The following is a 14,058-nucleotide window of genomic DNA, read 5'->3' as shown; positions in this document are numbered from 1 at the left end:
TTAAACCAAAATTAAAGAGACAAATGTCCATTTCGTAGTCGAAAAGTTCATTTCGCGAAATGGAGTCCATTTCGCATTCTATTACTACCGGTGTTTAGTTACATTGTTTTAACTAAAACATTGTTTATCTTTATCTAAAACATTGTTTTAAGGTGAAATACAACAGATATACCTACCGGTTTTACCAACACCAGAATTGCCGAGAATGACAATTCTACAGCAACTAAAATCACGCTCTTGATTCGGCGTCCTCGGTCTTTGTCCATTGACTAATGATTTTCCACTTTGAACAGGCGGCTTTGTTCCATTCATATTCCAAATATTTCCAGGAACGCTATGATTCTTCATATAATTATTGACAACTGAACATGTTTGATGATGTGTACATGATCATGGCTCATTAATTATTGAACTTGAAAGCTGTAGTTAATATTATTACAGTCACACTCGCACAAATATATAATCCATCATTCTTTTCACTTTTCTTTGACGGATAATCAATTATTTCCAAATTTAATCTACGCGTTTATTTTTTTGGAAAAAAAATATCCACAAAGCGTTTTATAATATGATAATTTCATACAGCATGCAAACTAAATCGATTAAAACCGTCCTGCAACACCTGTACGTATCGTTTACTCATACACCACATACTAAGTTCCCACAAGAAACGGTTAGATTAAAATCTCCTAGAATTAGCCGTTACCTCAGTTGGTTACTTTAACTATTCTGTACAGGTGATATTCAAACGCTTCAAATCGTTGTTTTTATCTTTCTGTAATCTACGTGAAAATAGAAAAAAATGTTTATTTACCAATATGGCAAATAGAAAATTGGTCTTTCCTTTCCTGTTGAATGATAAGTCTAATGGATAGTTTTCAAATTTAAGGCTGTAAGAAACCCTTATTAATTATAATACCAGTAAATTATAATACCATTGTAAATTCATGCATATTTTTTCAATTTATTTCATATTTCCACACGCATTGAATTGAGGGAGTCCATGAGAAAGTTAAGTATCAAATCATCTTTAATAAGACATCATGTTTTATCAAACAATAAGCACATATTCAGATGAATGGTAAAGTTTTGAAATAAAAGCTAAGAAGAATAGAATAATAATTGGCTGAATCGAACAAAAACAAATATTTACAGAAGGAAAAAGAAAGAAAACGAAAAAAAGGACAAACATGGCGTATTAAAAAAAAGGTAATTGTTCAAAGGTTAATTGGTAAAATGATTGCCCAGGAACATTATTTTAACTGCCGATCATCTCGATAAATAAAGGTAACGTTTCGACACGTTACTTACACGTATATACAAACTGATTTACTGACAGAAAACACGTGTGAGTCTCACGGGGAAAGGCATACTATAGCATTGTTACTAATGTTGGACATTTGTAAATGGTTAGAAAATTTACATATTACTTTGATTCATGGTGTATAATGTGGAAGATATTATTAAACTGAAACGGGATGTAGTTTATATACCAAAGTTAGGGCTTTCAAACTCAACATAATTATACTCTCTTGTGTAAAAATGTTTACCAAAGTTAGGGCTTTCAAACTCAACATAATTATACTCTCTTGTGTAAAAATGTTTACCAAAGTTAGGGCTTTCAAACTCAACATAATTATACTCTCTTGTGTAAAAATGTTTACCAAAGTTAGGGCTTTCAAACTCAACATAATTATACTCTCTTGTGTAAAAATGTTTACCAAAGTTAGGGCTTTCAAACTCAACATAATTATACTCTCTTGTGTAAAAATGTTTACCAAAGTTAGGGCTTTCAAACTCAACATAATTATACTCTCTTGTGTAAAAATGTTTTACCAAAGTTAGGGCTTTCAAACTCAACATAATTATACTCTCTTGTGTAAAAATGTTTACCAAAGTTAGGGCTTTCAAACTCAACATAATTATACTCTCTTGTGTAAAAATGTTTACCAAAGTTAGGGCTTTCAAACTCAACATAATTATACTCTCTTGTGTAAAAATGTTTACCAAAGTTAGGGCTTTCAAACTCAACATAATTATACTCTCTTGTGTAAAAATGTTTACCAAAGTTAGGGCTTTCAAACTCAACATAATTATACTCTCTTGTGTAAAAATGTTTACCAAAGTTAGGGCTTTCAAACTCAACATAATTATACTCTCTTGTGTAAAAATGTTTACCAAAGTTAGGGCTTTCAAACTCAACATAATTATACTCTCTTGTGTAAAAATGTTTACCAAAGTTAGGGCTTTCAAACTCAACATAATTATACTCTCTTGTGTAAAAATGTTTACCAAAGTTAGGGCTTTCAAACTCAACATAATTATACTCTCTTGTGTAAAAATGTTTACCAAAGTTAGGGCTTTCAAACTCAACATAATTATACTCTCTTGTGTAAAAATGTTTTATTTCTTGTCTCTTTTGGATAACCGTTTTTGAATCTCTCTGACGCTTATATGATATGCGTCGTACATTGTGCATTTGATTTGATCAAAATATTCAGTGGCAGTCGTAAAAATATAGAAATGTCTTATAAAATAAAATATTTATTTGTGATTTATATCAATAGTATTATTAACTATTTGCCTCAAAGCGTTATTGGCGGTTTCTTGTTTACTAACTAGTGGAAACCAATTTCTTTCATCTCTAGTAATGTTTGCTGATATAAACAATTCACCTAAATAGCACATGTTCAATTATCAGGATAAGTACATTTTATTTACATCTTATCTTCAACAAATTACATTTAAATGGAACTTAAAATCCGCGGCGCCGTGTTTTTCTTTTCGTTCGAATATTCGGTTGAATTTGATAACGATAAATTTGTAAAGGATCAAAGGCTATCGTTACTACGCATGTGTCCTATAGTAGATAAATTTGTTTGATTTATTTATAATTTTGAACGTGAATTGAAGCAGATGGGCTTTCATTACTCAGTCTCTCTTTGATATCTTTAGAGTAATGAATGATCCTGTAATGCTTAGTATATTGTATACCTGAGAAATCTTTTGTGTTTGTCAGGAATATCTTTGACCGATTGAAGTAGTCATATAAGCTCGTTATCTGTGAGACTCTGTAGCTCTTCCTGAGTGCTATAACGTAAGGATATTCATACTCCTATTAGATTTAATTGGTCAAAGAATAATGCAGTTAAAATATTATAGAAAAGGAACCATACCTATTTATATTTGTTATTTATATTTTTGTGAAAAAAAAGAAAAACAAAACAACGACAAAAACAAACCTCACAATTTTCTCCTCGCTGAGCTTACGATACTTAAACTTGGAACTGTGCATTGAAAGATAAAAAAATAAAGGGAGCCAAACATATTCAGATTGCACTGTAAAAATTATACAAATTCTAGCCTAAACACACGAATGTGCAGCCATTTGTGCGACCTAAATGTTGCCCGCGACATTTTATAAACTGACCGGCAATAAAATGGATGCTATCGGCCACTATACTTCTTGGTACAAAATGTATTATAAAGAAATTGTTTAAACTCATTTTTTTAAATTCTATGATCATAAAATATTATAAGAAAAACTAACTCTTGAGCCTCATCATACTTCTTCAATTATTATTAAAATTTCTTCTGGAGTCCCGCTAAAGATACAAAAAACTGCAAATTCGCCGATACCAGAAATGCATATTATTACTGAAAAAAACTTTATTTCACAACTTGAACGTAATTTGTAGCAGCAGATTTTATTTCAAAGACTATTTTGGCTTTATGACGGATAATGGGATATGATTAAATACAGTGTGTTCTACATAATGTCTTGCCTTCCTTTAGCTGTTTCATATTTATTGCATTTTTGCTATTATATATACAGAAAAAGGAAAACAAAGTAAAATGAAATTCTATGTAGCAAAATCATTATTTAACGTGAATTAAATTCGTACATACGGATCATATGAGTCTCTATGTCCATAATACTGTATGCGTAGTTATTATAGTAATTGAATGTGTTTTATTTTAAAAACAGTCATCAAAAAACACAAACACATTAACATATTTTAGCATGTGTTTTTAAGTCGATCACTTTGATAAAATTATGTAACCTTTGTCTTCTATGATTTAAAAGACAGGCCGGTGAAGAAAATAATTCGCCACCCAAGCAACTAGTTTCTTAACAAAGAATTTATCTTTGGCCTAAGTAATTGCTTATACTATATTTTTAAATCTGTTAATATTTTTATCTGTTAACCTGTGAAACATCAATTAGCGTACAATATGTGATAATTCAAAAACCAGATATAAACTTTTTATTTCATGATTTATATATTTGTGCATGTTATAATTGCTTGATTTGACGCACGTGATCCTTATTGAATCGTAATTACCTCCAAAGTAGAAACGAGAAAAGCTGAATATTGCGAATGTTAGACGTCAAGAAGAGCTAAGCAACACCTGTTTATAAATTCAGTAGAAAGTAAATGTAGATTATCAGAAGTAGGTTTATTTGTTATATAAGAATTTATTCTATTAGAATTTGCAGTACTTGAGCAAGAAAGAATTTGCAGTACAAGAGCAAGAAAAATAGCTAAATTAATGTTAAAGTTAAAGTTTAAGAAAACCAGGCTCGGTTTGATTAAGTCTACTCATGTGCGGCAATGGAAGCTTTCGTCGACATCATAATGAATATTGCGAATGTTCTAAAGACGTCAAGACTTTATCAAGGTTCAACATTTAAACATGAACATCGTATTAAATTTAGAATTTACAAAACGCATATAATCGCGGAACCTTCAGTGTAACAGCTAGTGTAAGTAAGTAAATGTTATAACCGGTTGAATAAAGATTTAAGAGTGCCTTAGTTTACTAAATGACCTTGTGTATCTGTTGAAATGACGACATTGAGACAACAGTAACATATTTTTTTATCAAATTGTATTTTTTTTTGTTTCAGATCAGATACATTTATTTATTTGTTATTTTGCTTCATACACATAACTTAGGAAAAAAATTTAAGTTTTTACAAACTATTTTGATACAGATGCTTAATGCAATGATTTTGATGAATGATTTCTGGAATTCTAATGCAGATTTATCAGAAATAATTGCAATTTCTGCCTTTCTTTGTGTATCTTCTTCTGTTCCTTATTCGGAGTGGAATAAGGAAGTGGTTCCTTATTTCTTAATCGATTTAAACATTTATTTTCAAATTATTTTATGCAGATGCTTTATGCAATGATTTTGATGATTGATCTTTGCAACTCTTATGCAGATTTATTAAAAATAATTGCAACTGCTGTCTTTCTTTGCGTATATTCTTCTGTTCCTTATTTGGAGTTAAGCTTTTTGGTGGAAGGATTAAAAGTGTCCTACCCACCAGAAGTCAGGAGTTTTTAAAATGGCGAATTCAAACAGTGTCACAACAGAATGAAGATTTCTGGAAAAAAAAGTAGATTGCTAACATATTATAATCCAGGCTCTTTTGACTAAGATGGTGTTTAAAAGCTGAAGACAGTATATAAGTCATCAAGAACAGTGGAATCCAGAATTAAGCCTCAAATATGATTGATTTACTATAGAACATAGAGTACGAAATTTGACTAGGCGGCGAACGTTAAAGCTTACTATAAAGATTTGTAAGTTGTTTCATTAAGATGGTAGCTTTCAACAATTTGATGGATATAATTTCCAGCAACTGATATACTGTATACGATATATAAACATTTATCTAATTATTCAATAAGTAAGGAATTAGGCGGCACGAATAAAGTTCACAGGTTGTATAATCATTTCAATGATAATTTCCACCTGTGCCCTCCAGAAACTACTCACACGATGTTTAGTCATGAGAACTGAAAATTATATTTCTTACTTATATATTATATTTATTGCCTTGACTAGCTTTCTCATTTAACAAAAAATGTTTGTAATTAATGCATTTTTGTTATAAAAAAAGCTTTGTTATATACTTCGTTTATTAAAGTTTGCAAATTCAAAAAATGAAAAGTTATGAAATAATTTATAATTATATCAAGGAATTCAAGGTTCTTACCAGACTGTTCTCTTACTTTAAACGTGTAAAATTTAACCCTTTGCCTGCTGGTGGCAAAAGTGGTCTGCCTTTGCCACCAGTATATAGAGCCAGGCCAGCTTTCACATCCGTGCAGTCTGACCAGGCTCTTAACTGTTGGCTGACCATCTTCAAGTTCTTATCTTGATATCCCTAAACATACTAATGGATAGTTCCAAAAATGGAAGGTGGAAAAGTCCAATACAGAAGTTCAGCAGGTTAAGGTTTAAACAAACTGCAACAAACAAAATAAATGTGGCTATGCTAAAAGCTATATATTTAGAGTAGAATCTATTAATATGACGATATTTACTTGTACAATTAAAAAATATAGATCTATCATCTATTAGACAAACTTTATCAAGGTTTTGTTTTTCAGAGAAATTGATAATTTTATTGTGCAATGGATAAATGGATATTTATGTATTTATTGTTTTCATTGTTCTTTGTTGTTTTGTTTTCTGTTGTTCTTTTTTTGATGTTTTTGTTTGTTTTACTTTTTCTTTTCTGTTTTTATGAGTACGTTTGTTTGTTTGTTTCATTTTACGCCTTTTCCCAACAATAGTTCAGTCATATAGGCTGGTAGTCTCCTAACCATCGTTCCTGGAGAGTTACACCAGTATTAGACTACCTTTCTCCGAGCTCAACTATTAAAGCATCTCCCGGAAATCGAACCCACGCCAGAGAGATAACTGGATTAGAAGTAATCGACTCTAACCCCTCGACCACGGAGGCGATTTAAATGAGTACGTTAAAAGCGAAATGATTAACAATATCAAGTACAAATCATGTTATTTTTAAAGCCCTTTACGTCAACACTGTTGCAAATATTCATGTTTATTTCATAATATTTCAATCGGATCTGAAAGGATTATTATGTAAAGGCTGAGTTTTTGGCTTTATTCAATAAATCTGAAACAATTTCTTTACAAACTTCTTTAATCCTGATAGATGTATATCTTCTGAAAGGTCTTGCATTCCATAGTGAAGTAAGTTAATACAGTAACAGTATCTTATCTTCACATTCCGTGGCGCCATACTTTATCAGACAGAATATTAACTTGTTTTTACTGGTACATATAAAAATGGGATCAAAGCAGCAATCCTTTATGAAAATATGAATTACTTGTGTAATATTTCAAACATTTCACATTACCATTGATCTTATAACATGGATCAAGGAAGTTTAGTAAATTTAAATTTTATACATTGTGGCGCCGTTAAATGTCTCACTATTGTCGCTTAATCAAGGGGCAGGACGTTGACAAGTGGTTGCACACTTGGTTCAAGCGAGCGAATTGGTTGCAAACTTGACAAAATGGCGAACACGAGGCGTTGATTTTTTGAAACGGTAAACGAATTTTTTGCCAGGCAAGTGGGTTTCTTTGTTATTTTGAAGTTCATTAGTATGTCTATTCCATAATGCAATATATATGCCACACTCGGTTAAAGGTTTCAGCATCCTAGATTCTGTTTTGACGAAGTTATTGAAGATATAAACTGATCATGTAGATATTTTGAAATTTGACAAGTGACTGTTCTGGTCGGGTTTTCTCCTAATTTATTCGAATTTGTAAGTTTTAAACTGCATTTAACAATAACAAAATATATCTCTGCCAATGCTGTACAAATGGTTTAGTTCGCAAGTCCGAAGATAACGTTCAATACACAAAAATATCTTGTTCAAGCACATTTTTGGTTGCAGACTTATACTTCAAGCATTTTTGGTTGTAAACTTTTTGTGTCAATAATATGGCATGCATATTTTTAGCGAGGAATAACAAATCATTTTTTTTAAATAATTAGCAATATTAAGGCAATTATACCCGTTCATCTAATAAGAAATATATATATAAATTGTGCATACGTGCAGATATATCCTAACACAGGGTCTTTCAAATAGATACTAAACACAATATGCTAAATTGAAGTTCAGTTGTGTTTATCTTCATCATTTTTTCTCCACGATATACTTCTTTTCTTTTTACAAAGTCTTAAGACTTTTTTTTATATCTTTAGCATGACTAACTGTAAATGAAAAGAAGAAAAATAGCAGCAAACAGCTTTCATTATTGTTCTTTTTGAGATTTGAAATAAATTTGATTGTATAGTAGATAAACTCTATATTAACATTGACACAAGGGCATTATTCACATGTTTCTTTAAATTGTTCCTTATTATTGACCAATCGAAACATCTTTCAAATTCCCTAACTCGAACAATGACTTTAAGTAGTTTTGTCACGTATCAGTCAATGTAAATAACTAATCGTATATCATTTATATCATGATCTAATAATCAAAATCATCTTTAGAATACCAATTGACATATGATGTACATCAAATCCGAAATATTGTAAACAAGCATGTCATTTTAACTTTTGGTTTGTAAAAATATTTTAAGTACATTTACATACTTTATGTCTAAAGCAACTGCTGCATCTTTACATACGAAACAAACAAATTAACATTTCTTGTGGTTTTGATAAATTTTGGAAATTTTATCGAGTAACATCGTATGTGTGCACATGTCCTTATGATTATGATGAAAATAATTCACTTACATACAACAGTACTCTCACATACGTTTGTTTTGTATGCAGTTTTCATTTGCATTTTACATATAATGACATATTTTAGAATTGAAGTATCAATAAATATTTTTCTATATGCTATGATTTTGTGAGCATGTTTTTACTAATTATTAGAGTATTGAACTGAGAACCATGTAATTTGAAACATAAAGTGCATAATTGTTGTAAAAGAAGAAAGTATAAATAACATGTATGACAAAAACAAGTAACAGTACATAAATGTCAATAATTGCCATTGAAAATATGTTAATAAATATAACCTTCTACACTCCTTTTGCAAAGATTTACTATGGATTTCAATAGAATAAGAATAAGTTTGCAACCAAAAATGCTTGAAGTATAAGTCTGCAACCAAAATGTGCTTGAACAAGATATTTTTGTGTACTGAACGTTATCTTTGGACTTACGAATTAAACCATTTGTACAGCATTGACAGAAACATATTTTGTTATTGTTAAATGCAGTTCAAAACTTTACAAATTCGAATAAATTAGGAGAAAAAACCGACCAGAACAGTCACATGTCAAATTTCAAAATATCTATATGATCAGTTTATATCTTCAATAACTTCGTCAAAACAGAATCTAGGATGCTGAAACCTTTAACCGAGTGAGGCATATATATTACATTATGGAATAGACATACCAATGAACTTCAAAATAACAAAGAAACCCACTTGCCTGGCAAAAATTCGTTTACCCGTTTCAAAAAATCACGCCGTGTTCGCCATTTTGTCAAGTTTGCAACCAATTCGCTCGCTTGAACCAAGTGTGCAACCACTTCACGTCCCGCCCCTTGTTAATGTCACTGGACGTTGGATTTTTAGTTATATTTAAATGGCATTAGATTGATGGACTCCGTGTCATTTAAAATCACGTTTACTGTGTGTGACTAAAAAGTGTTGAAAGTTTGATGCAGCTATCGCATTGATAACTTTTTCATCTTGAGAAAATATATGGCATATGCTACAGTTGCATAGGCAAAAAGGCATGTTGAAAACGGTATAAACTTTGAATGAGCTTAGATCAAAGTAAATATGACCGCTGTTAACACTTTACACTACCGAACCGAAATGATTTTAGCAGTATAGAGATACCTAAAAAATAGGAACTTGGAAAGTGAATTTTACAAAAATAAGACTTGCAAATATGTATGTCTTACCAGTGTCAGAATTGTCGGCTGCTCAAGCTTTTTTTGTTTTGTTTTTCTTGCAGCTCATTACATTACCTTTTCTTTTACAAGTACAAATTTTAATGTAGAAAAAGTCGAATATAGAAATTAAATATGTATATTGGCAAAAATGCCTCCAGGTTAACTGTAAATATTTGAAAACAAAGTGTAACATATAAAGATTACATAATAATAATTCTGTTATATACACAGAATGAAATATAGAAAAAGCTTCATACTCAAAATTTTCCAAGAAATTATGCATGATCTTTTTAAACTTTCATAGCGGGTCTAAAAGATAACTTGATATAACGCTTGGTTTGCATTACTATTGTCTTACATAAACCAATTCTAGACATATTTGTGAATCGGGCGGCCAGGGTTCTATTCCCAAATGGCACAGGTCACTTTTGTTGTGATTGAACATGAAGTCCTTTCTACGGTCATTTGCACTGTACATTGGCTCTTATATGTACAGAAGAAGTTCCTTGTGAAAGTGAGGGCAATTAGTACTGGTTAACTGCTTGACAATCTGCGGTGGTTGAACTGTGCTCTGATAAATTCAATGTGGCTTACTTCCGCAATCAGGAGTTCAAACTACCAACAACAGCAACATTTGTGAACGTTAGCCTGCTAAGAAAATGGCATATTTAAGGGAGGACAACTCTTTGTCCCTTTCTCATAAGAGAAGGGAAATCCTGTGACGCGTGTACGTGCATGCGTGACACTCTCCTTGCATGGTCGAAAATCTGTAATTAAATGACAACGTTTTCAAAGGAGTTTTGGTACGGAACCGTCTGGTTCAAAGTCGTAATGTTCTCAAAAAATGTCGAAATCGTAATAAAGAATTTTAAAAGACTAATTAGGACTTTGTTACTTCTGCGCTCAAGTTAAGGACTTTTTCAATGTCTAAAATCTATTTAAGCTTTTGCATGTTATAAGTGGAAATAAAATCCTCATTTGTTCTTGGTAAACAAAAACCTTATAACAAGGTACCTTAGAAGATACAAAGTTCAAATTAGGTTTTAATTTCATATTTAGTCTTTTGAAGCTGTTCCTAATTAGAACTTTATTTTTCAGCTCCTAATAATGCTTTCATTTGTACTAATTAGGCTTTTAAAACTTCTTATTTATAGTTATGCATTTGTTAATAGGTTATTTCTTCTATAAGTCAAATTTTGGATACACGTTACCATATGATCGACCTGGGGTCATTTTAAGCCTCTCATAAGTCCAAAATTTTCTTGGAGATGAGAGGGACTCCCGCTCTCCTTCAAACCCCCAAACAGTAGGGGGCACATCCCTCTTCTGGCAACCCCCTGATGTATCTTTATGATGGGGGACGGCGCCGAAAAAGTGATCACTTTTTTAACAACATTTCTCAAACGAAAAATGGTGTTTGGGGTCTAAATAGGGCATTTTTTCACTGTTTGAGGCCTCAAAGGCGGTGAAAAGCCGTCAAAACACGCTTATATGAGGGAAAAGGTTAATGACACACAGTAAACGTTAATTAATGAGTCCATCAATTCAATGCCATTTCACATTACCTGAAAATATAACGAATGACCAACCTACGTACGTCTATGATCTCAACAGCGAGAGACATAACAGATTGTATACATGCATAGTAAAATATGGTCGTAGTGAACCTTGTTTTGTCCTTTAACTGCGTGTCAATATTTTTTTTCATCATTGCGACATTTAACAGCAAAATATTTTGAAACATTTAGCGACAGTTGCGACATTTAGAGACAAGTGCGACGTTTAGCATCGTTGCGAATTATAATGACGCCACATACATTGTATATTTATATATTAATGATCTCAATAATATAAACAGTATTAAACGAGTTAGATAAATTGTTATAAAAGCTCACTTCATTTTTAAACAAGAAACATATAATGTTATCAGAATTTTTTTTCAAAACTAATACTGACTCAACCATATAATTTTATTCTGGAAAAGTGATAGAGTGAATCTACCAATAACACTCTGACTAACTTGAGACCTATTAACCATTGTTCAATGGAGTAAGTTTATACCGATGTTATTTTAGTTTGATTGTGTAGTTTAAATGTAGATAAACTCTTAAATCCATTTCTTGAACCAAGTGTCCGTGCCTGGAACCAAGAATTCGTTCATAAAACGAAGAATCCGTACCTGGAACCAACCAGTACTGAACAATAAGTGTAAAGTTTCTTGCTCAAGGATATAACAATGGAGTGGATTAAAGGTTTCTACCAGCTTTATCATTGAAGCCTAATTTGCTTTAACGAATCATCTGATCGACAGAGTATTATGGGTCATTCTATCTTTCTATTTTGATATCATTTTAAAACAAATTATTGAATTATAATGATTCAGCTCACGTCATACAATTTGTTGACGTCACGACTAATGTCATTTGACGTTTGTATCTTAAAATTATGTTAATTGTGTAAAAATGTGTTTTCTTACAGAAATACACTACTCAAAAATAGCATTCATATCTATCCATCGGATTTTTCGTTTTTGGAGTTTTTTTCATTTCTAAGGGAAATTGTGTCTTTATTAGAACATAACATACTACACGTTTGTAACTTGCTTTTCATTGGATAATCGAGATTTTCATGTATAAGAAAGAAAGAAATATAGAGCGGCAAAGTGGACGCAGTTTAGTAATTATATTTTTCTTGTTATATCTGTTGCCAAACCATCACTGCCTTCTTAGCATGGTCTAAGGATTAAGCGACTGAGTCATGGAAACCCCATAACTTCATTGAAAGTGTCTGTCCAAAAATAAAAGTAACGTTTATAATGAATATATTTTAATACAGAAAATATGGACGATATGCGACGCAAAGACACACTCTCGTCGCCGAAAACAAAACGTACCAAGTACGATATGCACCGCAAAACGTCCACATGTGTACGATATGCGCCGGAAAACGTCCACACGCGTACGTTTTGCGGTACGGACGTTTTGCGGTGTTACAGTGCTTGTAAAGTCAGCATTAATTATATTATATCTAGAGCTATGATATGCGAAATTTAGATTGAAAACTATTAATGTTGACTATTTACCAGTATACAAAAACTGCAGTATGAGTGGCAATATCTTCCTATGCAATGAAAGATTATGTTTAGTCAGATCATGGATGTATAAAAAAAAACAAATTATCTCGTGTTTTTCTTAGATATAAATTTAAATTTTGATACTCCTCTTGGATAGTGTGAACAAATTTCACTTTGTATATCAAGAAAAAAACAACAACAGTTCATGTCAATGCAAATACCTTGCGAGGAAATAATTAGGTAAATGAACCTACTTTTGATAAATATTGAATGATTCATCCCTAATTTTTAACCCTAAAATGTCTCTGTTACTGTCAATTACCAAGAATTGTGGCAGTTTAATGGTGGAATATGTAATCTTATTTTATGTGATAAAATGTTTTCCAACGATAATTTAAACTTAATAAAGGGTTAATATTTGTTTATAAAAATAACAGTTTTAGGAAAAGTTACTCATTAACTCACCCTAAGTTCTTAAAGAAAATAAACACTTAGGAAGGTGTGATTGCAACGAGACATATATCTGTCGCTTTCATGTTTTCTTGACTATGTAGGTGCTTTGTAACAACGCACTTTGGTGTCAAACGCACGTTTGGAACACCCCGAAGTGCATTCCGTACTTTCGGGTCAATTTTAAACCCAAAGTGCGTAACATAGGTACCTATGTAATTTTTAACAGACAAACTACCGAATTTTGGGGTCATAAAAATTAAATTAATAAAAATAAATTGAAGTTAGTGTTAATTTAAAGTTATATCTTGTACTTAATGCCAAAAATAGCGCCAAATTGGAGACCGTGACTGGAGACCATATAGCTCAGAGTCTAATTAGCAATGCTCTGTATCCCTGAGAAATTCGGGGAAAAATTTCAATTTAGCAGGGGAGTATGTCAGGGTTCAGAACTGTTCTCTATATAGGGGAGAAGATGTGTAAGCGGTCGGATAGCTCAGTCGGAGAGTAGTGGAACGGTATTCTGAGGGTCTCGGGGTCGAGTCGCGGTCAGACTGAACATTTGTTTCACCCTTTTACATGGACAACCCAATTACAAACAAAAATGTGTTGAAATAAATTTCTTATATGGTCAAATCTTTTAAAATCGAAAAGGAAAGTCAAAATTTTTAATAAGCCATTCTTCTTGCAAAAACAGATCGTATATTGTACGAAAAAGGAAAAATAAATAGTAGCGTAATGTGTCATACTCACTATGAGGGG

At 31.7% G+C, this 14,058-nt stretch overlaps 1 pseudogene; it reads right to left on the bottom strand.

The window, feature by feature from the left end:
- LOC132735775 (ras-related and estrogen-regulated growth inhibitor-like) overlaps positions 1-809 on the bottom strand; it is a 44,910-nt pseudogene extending 44,101 nt beyond the window's left edge.
- Between the last annotated feature and the right edge of the window lie 13,249 nt (positions 810-14,058).

This window comes from Ruditapes philippinarum, unplaced genomic scaffold (genome assembly GCF_026571515.1).
Source record: "Ruditapes philippinarum isolate M1 unplaced genomic scaffold, ASM2657151v2 ctg3056_1_1_1_1, whole genome shotgun sequence".
In the NCBI taxonomy this organism is placed as follows: domain Eukaryota; kingdom Metazoa; phylum Mollusca; class Bivalvia; order Venerida; family Veneridae; genus Ruditapes; species Ruditapes philippinarum.
This window is presented reverse-complemented; position numbering and strand designations above follow the sequence as displayed.